Source organism: Hevea brasiliensis, chromosome 1 (genome assembly GCF_030052815.1).
Source record: "Hevea brasiliensis isolate MT/VB/25A 57/8 chromosome 1, ASM3005281v1, whole genome shotgun sequence".
Classification (NCBI taxonomy): Eukaryota; Viridiplantae; Streptophyta; class Magnoliopsida; order Malpighiales; family Euphorbiaceae; genus Hevea; species Hevea brasiliensis.
In genome coordinates, this window is record NC_079493.1 from 106,480,529 (window position 1) to 106,503,453 (window position 22,925).

The following is a 22,925-nucleotide window of genomic DNA, read 5'->3' on the forward strand; positions in this document are numbered from 1 at the left end:
TCATTTTTACAGCTAGTTTTGTTGCCGCCCTTACGTCCCTTTTATAGTTGGTTGTCATTTGGATCAAGTCCATTACATAACACTTCTCCCTTTCCTACTTACATCTATTTCTAACCTGAATGGGTTACAAAGTAGGAGGGGAAGACTCAAACTGCTCAAATCAGATTAAGCATGATATTTAGAGTATGAGAGTTGCTGATCTTGGTGATGCCTGGGTATAGTTTTTTTTTATCTGCGCCTGGGTTATATAGTTGAGTATTACATATATATATATATATATATATATATATATATATATATATATATATACATAATTTCTATATAAGTATTGTTTATTTGCATGTGGTCTTCAAATTGATTGGATCAATCTTTTATAAATTGTAATGATCGATTTGTGCAAAAAACTTCCATCCGCATGTGACTCATTGGTGGACATGGCGGCCATATTTTGCACATATTGACTACGAAGAAGTGTATAAAAATGAACTTCTGCAGTTTCTAAAAAGGTTGTTGTGGTTTCTTTCTTTCATCAACCTAATTAGATTTGCATACACATTTATCCGAAAATAGTCTTTTTCTCCCATTGTGATAATGCCGTTTTCGATAGATCTTGCCTGTGGGTTGTTCCAATTCTATTTGAAATGGAACCCATTTTCAGATTACTTAGGAACATCGCAAGGGAAAGAAATGAAGGGAGAGAACATATGGTACATGTAGTGAGCCTTTCTTGATAGAACAGTAATGTGGGAGCAGTTTTCCCTAGCTAGCAGAAACAAGGTGGAGACCATTCTAATTAATTATAAGGTGACCCAAAATCAATTTAGAATATTATAATAATAATAATAATATGTAATATTTTCACATTTGAAAAAATTTATTGAAAAGGATCGAATAATGGGGACTCAGACGTTGCAGGCCACAATTCTGGTAGTATTATAATATGGAGCTTCAAATATCTTGGTTTATGTCACCACCCAAAGCTATGGATCCAACCGACGTTAAAATTTGAGTCGCTGCAATCTATAGTAAATCTAATCCAATGAAACTCAATATAAGACCCATAAGACTTAACATAAATTAGGAGAGTTGGACTCAACCTTACAAAAATATATTATAACCAGAGAGTCTAGGTCAATTCTATATACATAGCATCTCATAATTAGAGAAATTTAACCCAACTCTTAAATTCACACAACCTTTCATACCACATATATATAAATAACAAAACTAGTGCCACCATAGACTTGCAAGAAGTAGGGGTATTTAGTTCCAGTTTCGATACACTTCTACCTAAGAATCAAAACTAGAATCAAAACCGAAATAAAACCTTTGATTCTATAATTTTTAGGAATCATGAATACTTGGAACTGAACTTCTTAATGATTTTGGTTTGGTTCTAAACAATTTCATATAATTCTAATTCTAGTTTCGGTTCTATACCACTTTAAATTTTTGTTCCAATTTCAGTTCGATTTTAGATTTTAACACTTAGAACCTCAGCATTCTTATGTTCATTTTCATATGGTAAAAATGATCTTAAATTTCAAATGTAAAAACAACAATACTAACATTAAAAATAATATTAATATATTATGCATATTCCTTAACAAGAATGTAATATTATCTTCTACATATTTTTTAATTATATAACAAATACATATATAATTAAGAACTACAAAATATTACTAATATGTAATTTATTATAAGATGATTTAATGCATTTATGACTAAAATTATTTAAATAAGTTAGAAAAATAAAAGATGATATATATCAATTTTTGTGTTTGGTTTCGGCTCCTTTTTTTTATGAAATACCAAAACTGAACCAAAATATTAAATATGTGTTCATTTTAGTACAGTTCAATTCTTATAGTAACAATTCTTTTTTTTGTAATAGGCAATGAGATATTTTTATTAATTGAAAAGGTTAGGAAAAACTTAGCTTACCTAATCCAATCAAACCCCGGACAGCAGGCCTCCCCTTGAGAACCAAACTAGGGCTAAGTAAGCTAAGTGGAAAAACCTGATGGAAAATACAAACACCAAGAACTGAAGCCACAGGACAAAGAACAACATTGTCCAATTGCAATTTAACCAAAACTCAAAATACTTGTAGCTGGGCTTTCTGAGCAAGACTGAAACATGGCAACAACACTAAAAAAGACTAAGCACATTTTATCATTAAAGAAGACCCATAACAACACTGATGACAAGCAAATCAATAATAGCATCAACACAAAGGCAACCCAAAATACTTTGATAACGAGAAAACCAACAACAGCATCAACACAGAGGTAACCCAGAGCGCAAAAACTATGCTCATAACCAAGCAACAAAGTCATTTGCTCTAAAGAGTCCCTATTTTGCCAATGAATCAACAACAACACTATTAGCCTCACGCAATGTGTGGACAAAGGAAATGGAAGGCAAAGAGCTGATACAATTCTGCATGAAGTTGAGAGTTCCATTGACCCGCCATGGAGCTTTGTTAGTAGTAGAGATACACGCTAAAACATTCTTGGAATCTGATTCTAAAAGGATGTGTTCAGCTCCCAAGATCACTTATGGGTGAGAGATCAACAATTCAAGAGCCTTGTGAATCGCCTTAAGCTCTGCAAATTTGAGTCTAAAATAATAGTTGGACATGAAAAAAGACCAATAAAATCACCATTAGAATTTTGAAGGATCACTAATGGCACTACGACCAGGTTTTCCAAGAGAAGACCCATCAATGTTCCATTTGAGGAAACGGAGGGGAGAAGGGGACCATGAAACATAAGGCCGATGCTTGATAGCGTTTGTCCAACATTTAATGGAATCAGCAGACAATAAGAAATCAGAACCAGAGTAAGGAAAATCAGAATCAAGAGCTTTGAGCCACACAGATACTCTGTATAAAATGGTTAAGCACAAAGAGGCAGTTGAGATAATAGAACCATTGAAAATTTTATCGCTGCGAGCAATCCAGATTGACCATATAATGGCATAGAAAAGGGTAGTCCAAAACCTTATTTGAAAGGCACCATGAACCAAAGCCTTCCATTCAACAAAAAGATTACCAACCGAATTCGGCATGCAAAAAGATAAACCACACCGTTTAAAGAACCATGCCCAAACAAGTTAAGAGAAACAACACTCCATAAAAAGATGGTTAACATATTCAACTGTGCAATTGCAAAAGGGACAATTGGACTCATTAAGAGGAATAATGTGAAGATAACTAAGCCATTCCTTGGTACTTACCTCCCATGACAAGCAAACCAGACCAACATCTCAGTTTTTGGCAATGCTAAACTGAGCCACACGAAAGGAAAATCCCCATAGCCATGATAACGAGCATCTAGCAGGTTTGAATAGAGTGAGTGAACTAAAAAATGTCCATTAGTTGACAACTTCAAATCAAACAATCTTCCTTGGATGAGCAAAGAGATATTGCATTCACCACATCCAACAGGTTATTCATTGAATTCATTGAATCCATTCTCCCAGAAAAATTCCAAAGCTAAATCACTACAAGAAAAAATCAGATTTATGACAGAAAAATCGGTCACCAATCCAATTTTTTGACGGATCTGTGACCAAAAAATTAACGTCACAATTTTGTTTGTCACAAATTTTTAGTGACGGATAAGAAAAATCCAGGATAAGAAAAATCCATCACAAATTTCAAAATTTGTGACGGAATTCATTCGTCTGTCACAAAATGTTTGCCGGTTAAAACACAAATCTGTCACAAAATTGGTCGGATTAGTGACGGCAAATCCGTCACAAAATATTGTCCGTCACAATTCTTGTGACATTTTTTTTTTTGTGACGAAAAGCATTTTGTTACAAATTTGTGATGGATCTGTCCATCACAAATTTGTAACGGATTATAATTAGTAACAAATTAATTTTTTTCAATTTTTTTTGATATTTTAATTTTTTAATAATAAATAAATAATAGTGAATTAAGAATTATTATAACACAACGAAAGAACAGGTTATCAGCGACAGGCATTTTTCGTCGCTAATAGTGGATTTTGGGTCACTGAAGGCTTCAGCGACGGATTTCTACTCAACTCAACTCAACTAAGCCTTTATCCCAAAAATTTGGGGTCGGCTATATGGATTCGCTTTTTCCACTCTGAACGATTTTGGGTTAAATCCTCAGAAATGTGTAATGCTTCTAAGTCATGCTGTACTACTCTCCTCCAAGTCAATTTAGGTCTACCCCTTTTTTTCTTTCTATCCTCTAGCCTAATATGCTCTACTTGTCTAACTGGAGCCTCCGTATGTCTACGCTTCACATGACCAAACCACCTCAATCTCCCTTCTCTCAACTTATCTTCAATTGGCACCACTCCTACCTTTTCTCTAATACTTTCATTACGGACTTTATCTAGTCTAGTATGGCCACTCATCCACATTAACATTCTCATCTCTGCAACTCTTATCTTAGATGCATACGACTCTTTCAGTGCCCAACACTCACTACCATATAGCATAGCCGGTCGTATGGCTGTACGGTAAAATTTTCCTTTTAATTTATTGGGAATCTTACGATCACATAAAACTCCCGTGGCACGTCTCCACTTCAACCATCCGGCTTTAATCCTATTACTAACATCCTCCTCACATCCCCCATCCTCCTCACATCCGTCACTTATACTCTCGTCGCTAATTTTTGCAACCGATTTTTACCACCATCGCTAAATTTAGCAACGGCATTAATGACCGCATATCACTGTCTCTAATATTAGCGACACTAGATTCAGTTGCTAATGTCCATCGCTAAATACCAATGACAAGACAACAAATTTCCATAAGTCCGTCGCTAAATCAGTAGATATTCTCTCCTTTATCTCACTAATTTTATTTTTTTAATTTCTTCTATCAATATTATGAATTTATCATAACAATCCATAATCCATAAATAAAAACAATAAACTAATTATAATCGACATAATTAAAATGGATAAATTTACAAAATAAAATTCATACAAAATACTTGATATTTATACAAAGTAAATTAAAATACAATTACATCTATAAAAAAGTACTATAATTCCACACATAATAATCTCTCTAAATGATGCTCCATAGTTGCATATTTTATGCCTTTCTAGTGTCTTGAGCATGCTGAAACCAGGACAAAAACAACATTGAAAGAATAGGTTTATCATTTATGAACCCCATAGATGAAGCAGAATGTTTCATCATCTCAAAGCAACACATGTTGTGTGTTTGATTGTAAAAAAACAACAATATTGTTAAATATTGTTAAGGGCTCTTCATTTTTTTAATTTCTTCAAGTGCTCTTTGTTTTTGCAACTCCGCCTAAGTAGTTTGTGCTTAGCCGGTCCCAAGCCCGGATAAAGGAGGAGGGTTGCGGTAGGTGACAACCAGCGTAAAAATTTCGTCACACCCTATGATATGGATTCAAATGATATAAACGCTGGGGCGTCCTCTACTAACGACGCACTACATCGGAGCCCGAGTGTAGTGATAAATATGCAAGGGTGTAAGGCGTTCACCGAAAGCGACGCGCCATGCCGGCGCCCGGGTGTGGTGTTAAGTGAGCAAGGGTTCCCACATTATGGACGGGTGTGGGTAAAAAAGTTAGTCCATAGGACAGATAGCAGAACAAATAGTGGAACAGAACACAAGATAGACATAGAAAACAATAGAAGATATCATACAAGGAGACCAATTAGGAAGGAGCAGGATAGGAGGAGGATCAGGGTTGGTACTTGGAATGTTGGATCACTTACAGGAAAATTAATGGAGCTTGTGGATACCTTGGAAAGGAGAAGGGTGAATATTGCTTGCATTCAGGAGACTAAATGGGTAGGAGAGAAAAGTAAGGAAGTGGGTAATTCAGGTACAAACCGTGTGATTTACCTGGAAAGGAGGGAAATAAGAACTGAGTGGGTATAATCATAGACAATATTGAAAGACACAGAGTAAATGTGAAAAGAGTAGGAGATAGAATTATACTAGTAAAGCTAGTACTAGAAGGAGAAACAATAAATATAGTTAGTGCTTATGCCCCACAAATAGGACTAGACAAAGGAGAGTAAACAAAGGTTTTGGGAAGATATGGATGATTTAATGCAAAGCATACCGAATGAAGAGAATGTTTTCATTGGTGGAGATTTGAATGGACATGTAGGAAGTGATAGGCAAGGTTATGAGAATGTTCATGGAGGTTTTGGTTTTGGCAGTCGAAATGAGGAGGGAAAAAGCATCCTGGATTTTGCTATAGCATACGACCTAATACTAGCAAATACCTACTTTATAAAAAGAGAGTCACATTTAGTGACTTTCAAAAGTGGGCAACATAGAAGCCAAATCGACTTCCTCTTAACCAGGAAGACAAATAGAGCTCTATGCAAGGATTGCAAGGTCATTCCAGGAGAGGCTTTAACAAGTCAACATAGGTTGGTGGTCTTGGATATCAAGTTTAGGAACAATTCAAGTAAGGTCAGAAGAAATAGTGTAGCTCGAACAAAGTGGTGGGAGTTCAAAGGAGTAAAGCAAGTGAAGTTCAAAAATGAACTTCTCGAGTCCGAAGTATGGAAGCTAGATATGGAGGCCAATGATATGTGGATACAGATGGCATCAAAGATTAGAGAAGTAGCTAGAAAAGTACTTGGAGGGTCTAAAGGACATGGACCACCCTCAAAAGAGAGATGGTGGTGGAATGAGGAAGTACAAAAGGCAGTGAAGAGAAAAAGGGAATGGTATAAGAAATTACCTAAATGTGATAATAATGAAGCATATGAACAGTACAAGATAGCAAAGAAAGAGGCAAAAAAAACAATTAGTCAAGCAAGAGCACAGGCCTTTGAAAAGTTATATGAGAAACTTGGAACTAAAGAAGGGAAGAAAGATATTTATAGATTAGCAAGGAGTAGAGAAAGGAAATGTCAAGATCTCAATCAAGTTAGGTGCATTAAGGATAAAGAAGGAAAAGTGTTTGTGAAAGATGAGGACATTAAAGAAAGATGGAGAAATTATTTTAATGATCTCTTTAATAATAGTCAAAATGGAAATAGCGTGAATATAGATTATAGAACAATAGAAAAGAATGTAAATTATACTAGAAGGATTAGATCTTTAGAAATAAAGGAAGCACTTAAGAAAATGAAAGTGGGTAAAGCCTGTGGGCCCGATGAAATACCAATTGAAGTGTGGAAGTATTTGGGAGATATGGGAGTGGCATGGTTAACTAAATTATTTAATAAGATTCTAAACTCAAAGAAAATGTCTGATGAATGGAGGAAGAGTATTTTAGTACCTATTTTTAAAAATAAGGGAGACATACAGAGTTGCTCAAACTATAGGGAAATTAAACTCATGAGCCATACTATGAAGTTGTGGGAGAGAGTTGTGGAGCATCGACTACGTCATGATACTTCTATCTCTCTCAATCAATTTGGTTTCATGCCCGGTCGTTCAACTATGGAAGCGATCTTTCTCATTAGAAGCTTGATGGAGAAATATAGAGATGGGAAGAAAGATCTACACATGGTTTTTATTGATTTGGAGAAGGCTTATGATAGTGTTCCAAGAGAGCTCTTATGGAATGTGTTAGAATAAAAGAGGGTATCTATTAGGTACATACAAGTATTGAAAGATATGTACGAAGGAGCAACTACTATTGTCCGCACAGTGGGAGGGGACACAAGAGATTTTCCGATCTCAATTGGATTACACCAAGGATCAGCCATAAGCCCTTACCTTTTCACATTAGTTTTAGATGAACTGACGAAACATATACAAGAGAGTATTCCTTGGTGCATGATGTTTGCGGATGATATTGTTCTGATAGAGGAGACACAAGAAGGAGTCAATAGGAAGCTAAAACTTTGGAGAAGTACTCTAGAGTCAAAGAGTTTTAAGTTAAGTAGAACGAAGACAGAATACATGCATTGCAAGTTCAGTGAAGGCCAAAATGGTGATAGGGAAGGAGTTAGTTTGAATGGAGTGGTACTATCCCAAAGTAATCACTTTAAATATCTAGGCTCAGTCCTTCAAGTAGATGGGGGATGTGAGGAGGATGTTAGTCATAGGATTAAAGCCGGATGGTTGAAGTGGAGACATGCCACGGGAGTTTTATGTGATCGTAAGATTCCCAATAAATTAAAAGGAAAATTTTACCGTACAGCCATACGACCGGCTATGTTATATGGTAGTGAGTGTTGGGCACTGAAAGAGTCGTATGCATCTAAGATAAGAGTTGCAGAGATGAGAATGTTAAGGTGGATGAGTGGCCATACTAGACTAGATAAAGTCTGTAATGAAAGTATTAGAGAAAAGGTAGGAGTGGTGCCAATTGAAGATAAGTTGAGAGAAGGGAGATTGAGGTGGTTTGGTCATGTGAAGCGTAGACATACGGAGGCTCCAGTTAGATAAGTAGAGCACATTAGGTTAGAAGATAGAAAGAAAAAAAGGGGTAGACCTAAATTGACTTGGAGGAGAGTAGTACAACATGACTTAGAAGCATTACACATTTCTGAGGATTTAACCCAAAATCGTTCAGAGTGGAAAAAGCGAATCCATATAGCCGACCCCAAATTTTTTGGATAAAAGCTTAGTTGAGTTGAGTTGAGTTGCTCTTTGTTTTTGCAGTTTCCATTGTTCTTAATATCTTTGTACAACTAAATAATATATAAAGCTCCTAAATAAAATTGTGTTCATGTATGCCAAGATTTTCTCATTAATATTTCCCTTATATACAACATATGACAGATGACACTCAATTACAAATTAACTTTATAGTTTTATAAATTGAAATGTAATTTAAATGCCCACAGTAAAAACAAGAATTAGTTGAAGTAAAGAATTTTGGGTCACCTCAAGGGTGGTACCACAACAAACTTCATATCCATTGAGGGTTCCTAGTTCAACATGCAAGCATCTTTGCCTACTTGGAACTGAATATGTTTGCCATATCAGCATACCACCTATACAAGTGCCAAAATATTTTGCGGATGCTTTAATTTAAAAACTTTTGAAATTAAAAATTTGCCTTTGAATTTATCTTGAAAAGAATATACAAATTGCCTCCCTTTTTTTCTTTTTAATATAGTTCAAGTTTAGCACCATCATTAATTAATTGAAATAACTTGGCCATTTCAGGTACATACTATTCAATAAGCTAATAATACAAGAAATAATGCATAGGTCCACACCACCATCCATCTAATAAAGAAATTTATAATTGAAAGGATATCAACTAATTGCAAGCGTTGGGATTCTTAGAATATGGAGAAATGTAACAAATTTCATATCCTTTAAAAATTTAGCATATTATTTAACAAAAATTCAATATATTATTCTAACAAAAATAAAAATAAATATTTAGAGAATCTATATACAAAAGATTTTAAAGATATTGGCCGGTACATAGTTCTCGGGACAAATAATCCTTCTTATTCCTCCTACTCGCATGCCTTGAATCACTTTCACAAATCCTATAACAATTAATTCTCTATTTTCAAAATAAGAGGAAAAGAACAGACAAGTAATACAATTCATCCATCTCTTTTCTTTTTTCTCAACTGGACCAAATATATTATCGCACAAATGAACTTCTACAGGAGAAGTCTTTTGCTTTAAATTGTTAACAATAATTTCTTTGAAATCATTATAAAGAATATGGTGGATCCTCAGCTGCCAAAAGATGCAATTAATAAGGAAAGTTTTGTAAGAATACATACAAAATTATGATCCCAAAGTACCGCATTACGGGGCAAGGACAAGTTTAAGTATTAATTACTTGTAAAATCTGATCATTTGTTGCAGTAGCACCATTACCTCTTCAACATCACGATACCAAACCTTTGAATTATATCCCTCTTCAACATGCAGGCAATGGTATTTCTCATCCAATAGTACCTTTTTCTGTAGTTCCCCTGTTAATTATGATAATTGCCAAAGAGTTATTTACCAAAATTTCTATACAAAAATACTATTTAGACAGGGTAAATGTAATGGAAAACTGCTTAATTTATCAAAAACTAATTATACAATCAGATGCATATGTCCCACGATTGAAGAAAAAATCAAAAGACAGTAGATCTAAACCATGAGGACCCAAATCCAAGCCAGCTCTAAAAGCCCAATAAAAACAATAAGCCCTTGGTGCCAAAATCATTAACATTAATAGCAGGAAACAACAAATTTCCGTTAGTTTGCATCCGGTACAACCTCTTATTGCCATTCCACGATAAATCAAAAATAATAATTAGCAAAAGACATGGAAGATGAACTGACCTGAGCTGAAGAGCAGCGGGGAGCTTGAGATTCAAGGGACGAGCGATAGTAAGCTTCAGATCCTAAGGAAGAGTCACAGCGAGCTTCAAATACGAGGATGAGCGGTGAACTTCAGATACGAGGACAAGCGGCGAACTTGAGGGGCTATGACAGTAAGGGAATTGGAAGGATTGAGCTGAGAGGACTGGGAGGTGAGCGGCTACTGCATGAGTTGAGCGAGATGGGTCTTTGAGTTTGTGATTTGTGAATCGGCGGGGGTGGCTACAGTCTGCATAAAAGAGATAAACAGCGCCACGGGCTTAGGTTTATATTCAGTTGCTGAAATGACGTCATTTTAAAATATATAACTTACCCAAAAATACCTTTTGTGACGGATTAAGCGACACAATTTTATCCGTCACTAATTTCGTCACAAATATGTGTCAAGTTCGTCGCTACTGATTTAAAAAAAAGGTTCGTCGCTAATCTGTCACTAAGTTTGTCGGTCACCTAAATTATTAGCAACGGATTTGATTCCGTCGGTAATTCTCAATTTTTTGCTAAATTTATTAAAACATCCAAATTTTTTATCCTCCTCCTCTCCCATCATCTATTCTAAGTTCTTATTTCTTATTGAATCTTCTTTATCCTTTTACCCACCACCACCACTCTAGCTATCCAAGAAAAATCAATCAAAAAGCATAAGTTAAAATTAAAATTGAAAAATTAAAGGTTAAAATTAAAATTTGAAATTGAGTTCAAGATTAAAAATTACATTTGAAATTGAAACTAAAATCAGAGTTAAAATTAATTAGAAGTTAGATTAACAGTAATAATATTTTTAATTTACTCTGAACTTAAATTATTTTTAATTAAATACCATTTTACAATCTGTTCTTGTTCTAAAACATAAGCTGCTTTACATCTATCACCCTAAAAAATTTATTTAAATTAATAAATAAATAAATAAAATAAGTATATGGAGAAAGATAAAATGGAAGATGTATTTTCTTTTCCACCTTTTGCTACTAGTTGAGGTGGTACACAATGCCGACGAAAGGGAAAGAGGCGACAAGGTGGGGAGGGAAGGGAAGAAGAAAGAAAGAGGATCAATTGTTTGACTAGAAAATTCTAATTTTTAAGGCTGAACTTTTATGATTGATTAACTTATCCGTCATAAATTTTTTATGAAAAACATAATTCCTTCACAACTTTGCAATAGAATATATTATGTTGTCATAAATTTCTAACAGATAAGTTAATTCGTCATAAATTTATGATAGATAAGTTAATTCGTCACAAATTTATGATAAAATAATGTATTCCATCACAAACTTTATAACAGAATTACGTTTTTTGTCAAAAATTTGTGACAAATAATTATTTTCCATTACAAATTTGTGATAGAAATACATTCTATCACAAAGTTTTTGACGGTAATATTTTTCCGTCACAAATTAGTGATGGATAAATCCACTTATCACAAATTTGTCACGGCTTAAAGATGGAATATTTCGTTCATCAATAATTAAAATATTGAAAAAATAAATAAAATATTTATGACGGATATGTTAGTAGTATGCCCTAGAGCATATCATTTAGTATGTATCTTGTACATATTTTTATTAATAAAAGGCATTTCCACTTTTCCATTTACATAATATATTTATGTGTAATAGAAAAGGTCCATTGATATTTTGTTAGAAATTCTATTCTTAAGTTGTTAAGAATATGAGTAACAGTATTTCTAGTACAAAGTATCATAAATAGGTTCACAATCGAGGATACTTCATAATAAGGACATGACTTATCTAGAAAGATTGTATTCATGTTTGTTACCAAGTTATTTATATGAGATATAAATAAGATGGAATGGTGAGTCTCATGCCATATAGCAAACATGATAGGCACTTATAAATGATAAGTAGGCCGAACTAGTGACACTTATGACAAACACATGGAGTTTACTCTTGTCAATGTTTTGTCATAAATCATATCAGTGCATATAATCTTTAGACCTGAGATAGCACATTTATCTTGTATATAGGTAGTTTGAGTTTGATACTGCTTTCATACTTGTACTGTGTATGGGTATATGAGCATGTGTTGGCTCCTACTAGTTATATATAAAGGTAGGTGTTGATCAAGATGGAATCTGTTCCTCTAAGTAAATAGAGATAAAATCCTATGTTCATTTAATTGTTCTTGATGTTTCAAGTTCCTGGCCAGGATAGATAGATTTATTCAGAAAAGAGTTTATGATGAGAAAATCTTTTTAATCAAGAACTGGAATTAAAAGAGAACATAATATTCATAGCAAATGGAGTTTGACATAAACCATGACTCCAGCTTGAGTTGGGATTTTGTAACAGAGAGATTCCAGTGCATGGTAACATATGATTATAGGTTCATTTAAGGTAAATCTTATTACTAATTGGGTGGCCATGGCATGCTATGCTAGGTGTTAACCATGGTCTATGAGGTGCATAAAATGATTTAGAGAAATCATTTATGGTAAGAAAGAGTTCAGATGATATTAAGAGTTGATATCATATCTCATTGCCAATTAGTGATGAGCCTAGTAAGTCACACACATACACAAGTTATCACCTAATTAAATATAATTTAATTAATTAATTAAAGAGTTTAATTGATTAATTAAATAGGTTTGGTTTGCAATTAGATTGCAAGGTCCCTAGCATGACTTGAAACCAAATCTAGATTATTGAATGTATAGTATAAGTTAAATTTATATTTAAAGTGTTTAAATATGAATTTAATTAATGAGAAATTAATTAATAGAGATTAATTAATTAATTAATTTATATTTGATATAAATTGATTAGAAGAAGAGAAATAATTATTTTGGGTTAAGAACTCAAAATTAAGACACAGGGGCATTTTGGTCATTTCACAGTGTGACACGTGGCACCATGAGATGGTGACACATGGCATTACACATAAGCTTGCTAAATGTCTTTTAATCATGTAAGATGATTAAAATTAAGATTAAATATAGGTTTGACACTTGGCACAATGTGATTGGGTCAATTAAACCTAGAACCAATCAGAGGGTGACATGTGGCAAGGGTTTAATGTGTTGACCTAGCTATATAAGTGTTGTTATGAATTAAAAATAAGACAACCAGCAGCCACTCCTCCTTTGTCACGCCATTTTGAGGCTCTCTATCTCTTCTTCTTCATCTCTCATCAATTCAAAGAGATTTGCCATCAATCTCTTGAATTAAAAATACTAGAAATCATTTCTAGTGTCCTGTTTACATCTTTAATCTCTTAAAAGTTAGAACTTGATTTTCTAAATAATAGAAAAAACTTTAGAAGCTGTTCAAGGGCTGCCATAGGTGTTCTTAGTGTGGACAAGCTAGAGGGACAACATTTGGTGTCCTGAAGACGAATCTCAAAAGCACAAATACGCTGCAGCGCATCAAGAGGTTAGTGTAATCGTTCTTGATTTAATCTAGGGTTCTAAAATTAATCTGATTAATTTTAAAATCTTAAATGGCAAATACAGATCCAAAAACATATTAAAAGAATTTTATTATGTTGTTTATCATTGAAATCAAATAGATAAAAATAAATCTTGCATGATGCATGTGACCCTAAGTGAAAAATTTTGAATTCAATGGTATAAACTTCTGTTTTTCATGCTTCCATTCCTTCAATTGGTATCAGAGCCACTATAATTGCCATTTAGATTGTTGATTATATGATTTAATTGTGTATTTTGATCATGAGATGATTTATCCATTACTAGTTGCAATGGAGGTGTGGCGGCATGCTTGAAAAACACCATCAATGGTGCGCATGGTTTGGCTTCCATGGGTGGTTCAAGGTTTGGCTTTTAATTCTGTAATTGTTGTATGATCTAAGGCCTATTCTTTGACTAAATAAAGTGTTTAATTAGTAGTCTTAATCATACAATTAAATTATGATTCAAATCAGAATTTTAAAAATTGTTTGAATGTGATTCAAATCTGAATTTTAAAAGTTGTTTGAATGTGATTCAAATCTGAATTTTTAAAGTTGTTTGAATCATATTTAAATCTGATTTTTTAAAGTTGTTTGAATAATATTCAGATCTGATTTTTTAAAAAATGTTTGAATATGATTCAAATCTGATTTTTTTAAGAAATGTTTGAATGTGATTCAAATCTGAATTTTTAAAGTTGTTTGAATGTGATTCAAATCTGAATTTTTTAAATTTGTTTGAATGAGATTCAAATCTGAATTTTTAAATTTATTTGAATCATATTCAAATCTGGATTTTTAAGTTGAATATGAGATATTCAATTTAATTTAAGTATGTATGTTTTATTTAATTGTTAAATAGTGATATGCATGATGGATGATCATGGACTATAAAAGACCAATGTGATTGGATTTATTTCTTTTATGTTTCTTTGGGATTGTAAATTAATTAATTAATTTTAATTTATTTTGGGCATGTATTATTAAGTTTATAATAATTTTTGGGTTGTAATTTCATTTATTTAAGTTCTTGTAAATTCGCCTTGGTATACCAAGGATTACTATATAATATTGGATTACAAGAAGTTCAAGGAGGTCAAGAGTATTGGTAGGACCAGTGGGAGGAATTCAAGATCAAGTGTTGATTATGTACTCCTTCAGCAACTCTTGTAAAATGAATGAATGAAATGCACCTAGGAATGCCCTGATTCAATTCTTGGTGGCTCAGAATTGAATCCCTTAAAAAGTCTATGATCATACCATATTTACTACTTATCCATGAATGCATGAGATGTATGGGAATGTATGCAATTATATGATATATGCATGCTAAATGGATAATGTGCAAAGTGAGACCTTAATAGTAATTAGGATGACTATAAAATCTTCCAAACAAATGATTAAGTTGGAAATGCTATAATTAAAGTAATTATAACATAGGCCCTCCATTGGGGCAATTATTTTAAGAAATTTTAAATAATTGCATAAGATGCAATTAATTTAAGAGATTTTCTTAAGAATAATTATTAAGCATGAGATGTTATAAATATGTAAATGGTTTGGTGGCCAATATTGGATGTACCTGAGGACATTAAAATTATTTGCATAATTACCAGCTCAATGGGATCAATTTAACTAATGCAAGATAAGTCAATAATGGATGTACCTGAGATTTTGAGCATTAGGGGCTAGGTAAAGGATTGAACCTCACATGAGATGTGATGGGCAAGGAGTTGCTCACTTATAGTTTATTATAAGTCCAATAACGGATGTACCTGAGGATGATCAATAGAATTATAAGAATTCAATCACCCACTAGAAATCCATCCAACTAGAATTTATGTTTTCTACTTTGGAAGTGTAGGATTTGCTAAGTTAGTGGGAGGACCAATTTGATTAAAAGACCATAATCATTTTGGTTAATTACTTGATACATTTACTAATTAATCTGGTTATTTTCTGTAATTAATTTTCTGATAATAATGAGCACAGAACAACCACCACCATCCAATATCCTTGCAAGCATACTTGATCACAATAGGTTGACAAGACCTAATCTCTCTGATTGGCTAAGAAATTTGAAAGTTGTCCTGAACCTTGAACATATAGGATATGTTCTAGATTCAAATGTTCCTGGTCCCTTACCTCCAGAGGCCACTCAAGAGGAACATGAAACTTTGGACAAGTGGAAGGAGCATGATATGAAAGCTAAGTGTTACATGCTTGCTTCCATGAGTAATGAGTTACAGAAGCAGCATGAGAACATGCAGAGTGCGAGTGAAATCCTCCTTCACCTACAAGAGTTGTATGGTGAGCACAGCAAGAATGCTAGGTATGAGATATCTAGTCAGCTGTTTCGCATGAAGATGTCTGAGGGACAGAATGTTGGGGATCATGTCCACAAGATGATTCGGCTGATTGGGCAGTTAGAACATCTTGACTTCAACATGGATTTCCAACTACAGATGGATTTGATCCTTCAATACCTTCCTGAGTCTTTTGGGAATTTTGTAACAAATTTTCATATGACTAAACAGGAATGCACCTTAGCTGGTTTACTCAACATGCTGGTTATTGCCCAGAAGAATATGCCAGGCAATAAAGGAAAGAGGTAGCTTTGATTGCATCTTCTTCTACTGGAAAGTCCAACAAGAAGAAGGGCAATAAGAAAAAGAAACCTCAGATTCCTGGTCCTTCCAAAAAGATAGCCAAACAGAAAAATAAAGATCAAAGTTGACAAAAGTAAAGGAAAGTGTTTCCACTATCAGCAGGAAAGTGTTTCCACTGCCAGCAGGAAAGTGTTTCCACTGTCCAGAGTATAGCAATCTAAAAGAATGCAATGTCATGATGAAAATCAACTCAAAATACAAAATATATTTGGCACTTAAGATTAGGTCATGTTACAGAAGATAGGATTGCAAAATTGAAGAAAATGAGGATTTTATCCTCATTGGGCTTTGAGCCTACTCCAACTTGTGAATCTTGCCTTCAGGGCAAAATGACTAGATCACCTTTTATTGGACAAGGGCTAAAGGCTGAAAATATTTTGGAGCTAATACATAGTGATGTATGTGATCTATTTAAGGAAATGGTTAAAGGCGATTTTCATTACTTTATTACCTTTATTGATGATAAATCAAGGTTTGGGTATTTGTATTTGATGAAATACAAACATGAACCCTTTGAAAAGTTCAAAGAATTTAAATCTGAAGTAGAAAATCAAACAAGAAAGAGTATTAAAGCTCTTTGATCAGATCCTGGAGGAGAAAATTTGAGTACTGAATTTGAGAGAGCATGGCATTGTTTCCAATTGACTCCTCCAGGAACACCACAGTTGAATGGTGTATTTGAAAGAAGAAATCGTACCCTATTGGATATGGTACGTAGTATGATGAGCTATACTGATATGCCAATCTCCTTTTGGGGATTTGCATTAGAATCAGCTTTGTATATTCTGAATAGGATTCCATCAAAATCAGTTTCTTTCACACCTTATGAGATATGGCATGGAAGAAAATCAAGTCTTAAGCATGTTAAGATTTGGGGTTGTCCAGCTTATATCAAAAAGCTGAACACTGATAAATTGGAAACCAGATCAGAAAAGGGTCGATTTGTTGGATATCCAAAAGATGGTTTTGGATATTATTTTTATTTTTATTTGCCTACATCACAAAAGGTTGTGGTGACTAGAGATGCCACATTTCTTGAATAACAGTTTGTCCAAGAAGGAGGCAAAGGAACGCAAATAGAGTTAGAATTGGAGAATTCTGACCAACCAACAGATCAGATGGGTATAGATCCATCTAGTCAACCTACACCCGTTGATGAAACATCTACAGCTGTTCCTCGTAGAACAACCAGGGTATCTCACCCACCAGTGAGATATGGTTTCCTTCATGAAGAAGAACAAGAGTTGTCTACTCATGAAGAATTAGATCATGGAGATGATCCACTTACCTATGAAGAAGCTATATCAGATATAGACTCTTCAAAATGGATTGATGCTATGAAATCTGAAATTAATTCCATGTATAAGAATCAAGTTTGGGATCTTGTTGACCCACCTGAAGGTATTGTACCTATAGGGAATAAATGGGTTTTCAAGAAGAAAATTGGTTCTGATGGAAAGGTAGAGACCTATAAGGCAAGACTAGTAGCGAAAAGGTTTGGCCAAAGGCAAGGAATCGACTATGAGGAGACTTTCTCGCCTGTTGCCATGCTTAAATCAATTAGGATTCTATTAGCAATAATTGCATACTATGATTATGAGATTTGGCAGATGGATGTCAAAACAGCTTTTCTCAATGGATACATTGCAAAAAACATTTTCATGGAACAACCTAGGGGTTTTGAATCCCAAGATGGATCCAAGGTATGCAAGCTAAAGCGATCCATTTATGGGTTGAAGCAGGCTTCGAGGAGTTGGAACATCTGTTTTGTTGAAGCCATTAAATCCTTTGGTTTTATCAAAAATGAGGATGAGCCATGTGTATATAAGAAGGTTAGTAACAGTGCTATCACTTTCCTTGTCTTATATGTGGATGACATATTATTAATGGGTAATGACACAGGTATGTTGACAACTGTAAAGGTATGGTTGTCAAATACATTCTCCATGAAAGACTTAGGGGAGGTAACCTATATTCTTGGGATTCGCATCTATAGAGATAGAGAGAAAAGAATAATTGGTTTATCCCAAAGTCTGTACTTGGAAAAGGTGTTAAAGAGGTTTAACATGCTTGATTCCAAGAGAGGATTGTTACCAGTGAGACATGGTATCCATCTTTCTAAAGAGATGTCTCCAAAGACATCTGAAGAAAGAGATAAGATGGCCAGGATTCCATATGCTTCGGCTATTGGAAGTTTAATGTATGCAATATTGTGTACTAGGCCGGATATGTCGTTAGTTTGACTAGCGGTATCAATCCAATCCAGTTTGGAACATCGATAGTCACAAGAATATCCTTAAATACTTGAGAAGAACTAAGGATTTATTCTTGATCTATAGAGGTAGAGACTTGCAATTGGATGGTTATACTGATTCTGATTTCCAATCAGATATCGATGATAGAAAGTCTACCTCTAGATATGTGTTTATTTGTAATGGAGGTGCAGTCAGTTGGAAGAGTTCCAAACAGAGCACGACCGTAGATTCCACTATCGAGGCTGAGTATATTGCTGCATTAAATGCTGCAAAGGAAGCTGTTTGGATAAAGAAGTTTGTGACAGAACTTATAGTAGTTCCTTCCATTGAGTTAACAGTTCCACTACACTGTGACAATAATGGAGTAGTCATACAGGCTAAGGAACCAAGGTCTCACCAAAAATCCAAACACATAGAAAGGCGCTACCACTTTATCAGAGAAATAGTTGGGCAACGCGATGTAGCCATGCAGAAAATAGCATCAGCTGAAAATCCAGCTGATCCATTCACTAAGCCTATGTCACAGACTCAGCTAGACCGTCATCTTGAGAAGATGAATCTAAGATATTGTAATGAATGGCTCTAGTGCTAGTGGGAGATTATTAGTAGTATGCCCTAGAGTATATCATTTAGTATGTATCTTGTACATATTTTTATTAATAAAAGGCATTTTCACTTTTCTATTTACATAATATATTTATGTGTAATAGAAAATGTCCATTGATATTTTGTTAGAAATTCTATTTTTAAGTTGTTAAGAATATGAGTGACAGTATTTCTAGTACAAAGTATCATAAATAGGTTCACAATCAAGGATACTTCATAATAAGGACATAACTTATCCAGAAAGATTGTATTCATGTTTATTACCAAGTTATTTATATGAGATATAAATAAGATGGAATGGTGAGTCTCATGCCATATAGCAAACATGATAGGCACTTATAAATTTTAAGTAGGCCGAACTAGTGACACTTATGATAAACACATGGAGTTTACTCTTATCAATGTTTTGTCATAAATCATATCAGTGCATATAATCTTTAGACCTGAGATAGCACATTTATCTTGTATATAGGTAGTTTGAGTTTGATACTGCTTTCATACTTGTACTGTGTATGGGTATATGGGCATGTGTTGGCTCCTACTAGTTATATATAGAGGTAGGTGTTGATCAAGATAGAATCTGTTCCTCTAAGTAAATAGAGATCAAATCCTATGTTCATTTAATTGTTCTTGATGTTTCAAGTTCCTGGCCAGGACAGATAGATTTATTCAGAAAAGAGTTTCTGATGAGAAAATCTTTTTAATCAAGAACTGGAATTAAAAGAGAACATAATATTCATAGCAAGTGGAGTTTGACATAAACCATGACTCCAGCTTGAGTTGGGATTTTGTAACAGAGAGATTCCAGTGCATGGTAACATACGATTATAGGTTCATTTAAGATAAACCTTATTACTAATTGGGTGGCCATGGCATGCTATGCTAGGTGTTAACCATGGTCTATGAGATGCATAAAATGATTTAGAGAAATCATTTATGGTAAGAAAGAGTTCAGATGATATTAAGAGTTGATATCATATCTCATTGTCAAATAGTGATGAGCCTAGTAAGTCACACACATACACAAGTTATCACCTAATTAAATTTAATTAATTAATTAAAGAGTTTAATTGATTAATTAAATAGGGTTGGTTTGCAATTAGAATGCAAGGTCCCTAGCATGACTTGAAACCAAATCTAGATTATTGGATGTATAGTATAAGTTAAATTTATATTTAAAGTGTTTAAATATGAATTTAATTAATGAGAAATTAATTAATAGAGATTAATTAATTAATTTATATTTGATATAAATTGATTAGAAGAAGAGAAATAATTATTTTGGGTTAAGAACTCAAAATTGAGACACAGGGGCATTTTGGTCATTTCACAGTGTGACACGTGGCACCATGAGATGGTGACACATGGCACCATGAGATGGTGACACATGGCATTACATATAAGCTTGCCAAATGTCTTTTAATCATGTAAGATGATTATTAAGATTAAATATAGGTTTGATACTTGGCACAATGTGATTAGGTCAATTAAACCTAGAACCAATCAGAGGGTGACATGTGGCAAGGGTTTAATGTGTTGACCTAGCTATATAATTGTTGTTATGAATTAAAATAAGACAACCAGTAGCCACTCCTCCTTTGTCACGCCATTTTGAGGCTCTCCATCTCTTCTTCTTCATCTCTCATCAATTCAAAGAGATTTGCCATCAATCTCTTGAATTAAAAATACTAGAAATCATTTCTAGTGTCCTCTTTATATCTTTAATCTCTTAAAAGGTAGAACTTGATTTTCTAAATGATAGAAAAAGCTTTAGAAGCTGTTCAAGGGCTGCCATAGATGTTCTTGGTGTGGACAAGCTAGAGGAACAACATTTGGTATCCTGAAGACGAATCTCAAAGGCGCAAATACGTTGCAGCGCATCAAGAGGTTAGTGTAATCGTTCTTGATTTAATCTAGGGTTCTAAAATTAATCTAATTAATTTTAAAATCTTAAATGGCAAATACAGATCCAAAAACATATTAAAAGAGTTTTAATATGTTGTTTATCATTGAAATCAAACAGATAAAAATAAATCTTTCATGATGCATGTGACCCTAGGTGAAAATTTTTGAATTCAATGGTATAAACTTCTGTCTTTTATGCTTCCGTTCCTTCAGAATATTCCATCACAAATCTGTCCAATGATGTAATCTATCACAAATTCGTTTCTAATTTGTGATAGAATAGTTTTGTCGCAAAAAATCTGTTATGACATTATGTTTTTCTTGTAGTGAATATTGTCTTCCCAAATACTAATTTCACCTACCAAGGCATTAGAAAGGTTGGAAATACAAGAAGAGTCTAATGGACACTGTAACCTCCACAACCACTTAAATAAAAGTGATTAGTTGTGCAGTAGCAAATTAACCATCTCTAATCCACCTTTCTTTTTAGGCAACATCAAATTTTCCCAATTAATCAAATGAATTTTGCTTCTATCAATTTCCCCAGACTAGAAGAAATCTCACATTAACTTCTCAATCCTTTTAACAACCAACTTAGGCATTTGAAACAGAGATAAGTAATACAATGGAAGGTTAGATAGGCAAGATTTAATCACCGTTAATCTTCCTGAGATAGACAAAAACTTACCTTTCTAAAAGGATAACTTGTTTTTGACTTTACAAACCACCAGATTCTAAGCTGCCACTTGATTTATGTTAGCCCCTAAAGGAAAGCCCAAGTACTTGGTGGGAAACTCACCATCCTAATAACAACAAAGGCAAGTAGCATATGCCAACAAATGACTATCAAGGTTAATTCCAAATAAATGGCTTTTGTAAAAATTCACTTTAGGCCCTACCATAGAGTAGAAGCATCTCAACAGTCTTGCAATATTAACCACATTCTCCAACCAAAGAGGGCAGAAAAATATTATGTAATCCATAAACTAAAGGTGTGAAACCACTGCACATCCATTACCAACTATAATGCCTTGTAATTTACCTAATTCACAAACTTTTATAGCCAACAAAATAAGTGGTTCAACTACAATGTTGAACAAAAAAAGGAAGAGTGGATCCCTTTGGTGAAGGCCATTAAACTGAAGGAGCGGAAGCATGAAAAACACAAGTTTAGATTATTAAAATTCAAAATTTTTCATCTAGGGTCACATGCATCATGCAAAATTCATTTTTATCTATTTGATTTCAATGATAAACAACATATGAAAACTCTTTTAATATATTTTTGGATCTACATTTGCCATTTAAGATTTTAGAATTAACAGATTAACTCTTTAGAACCCTAGATTAGATCAAGAACAAGTGCACTAACCTTTTTGATGCATTGCAGTGTGTTTGGCACCTTTGGGATGCGCCTAGGACACCAGATGTTGTCCCTCTAGCTTGTCTACACCAAGATCACCAATGGCAGCCCCTTGAACAGCTTCTAAAGCTTTTTCTATTAATTAGAAAATCAGGTTTTGCCTTTTGAGAGATTACAGATGTAAAGAGGACACTAGAAATGATTTCTAGTATTTTTAATTCAAGAGATTGTTGGCTAATCTCTTTGAATTATTGAGAGATGAAGAAGAAGAGAAGATAAGGCACTCAAAGGTGGTGGCACCAAAGAGACAACAGCAGCTTGTGTATTTTGTTCTTTCATCCTTACACTTATATAGCTAGGTCACCACTTAAAACCCTTGCCACATGTCACCTTCTG

General features: G+C 33.9%; 1 long non-coding RNA gene across 1 annotated transcript; it reads right to left on the reverse strand.

The window, feature by feature from the left end:
- Window positions 1-9,270: 9,270 nt before the first annotated feature.
- On the reverse strand, window positions 9,271-10,574 carry LOC110638666 (uncharacterized). Its single transcript, XR_002491727.2, has 2 exons — window positions 10,264-10,574; window positions 9,271-9,902 (listed from the first exon to the last, which is right to left on the reverse strand). It is a non-coding gene; the product is annotated as an uncharacterized LOC110638666 (long non-coding RNA).
- Between the last annotated feature and the right edge of the window lie 12,351 nt (window positions 10,575-22,925).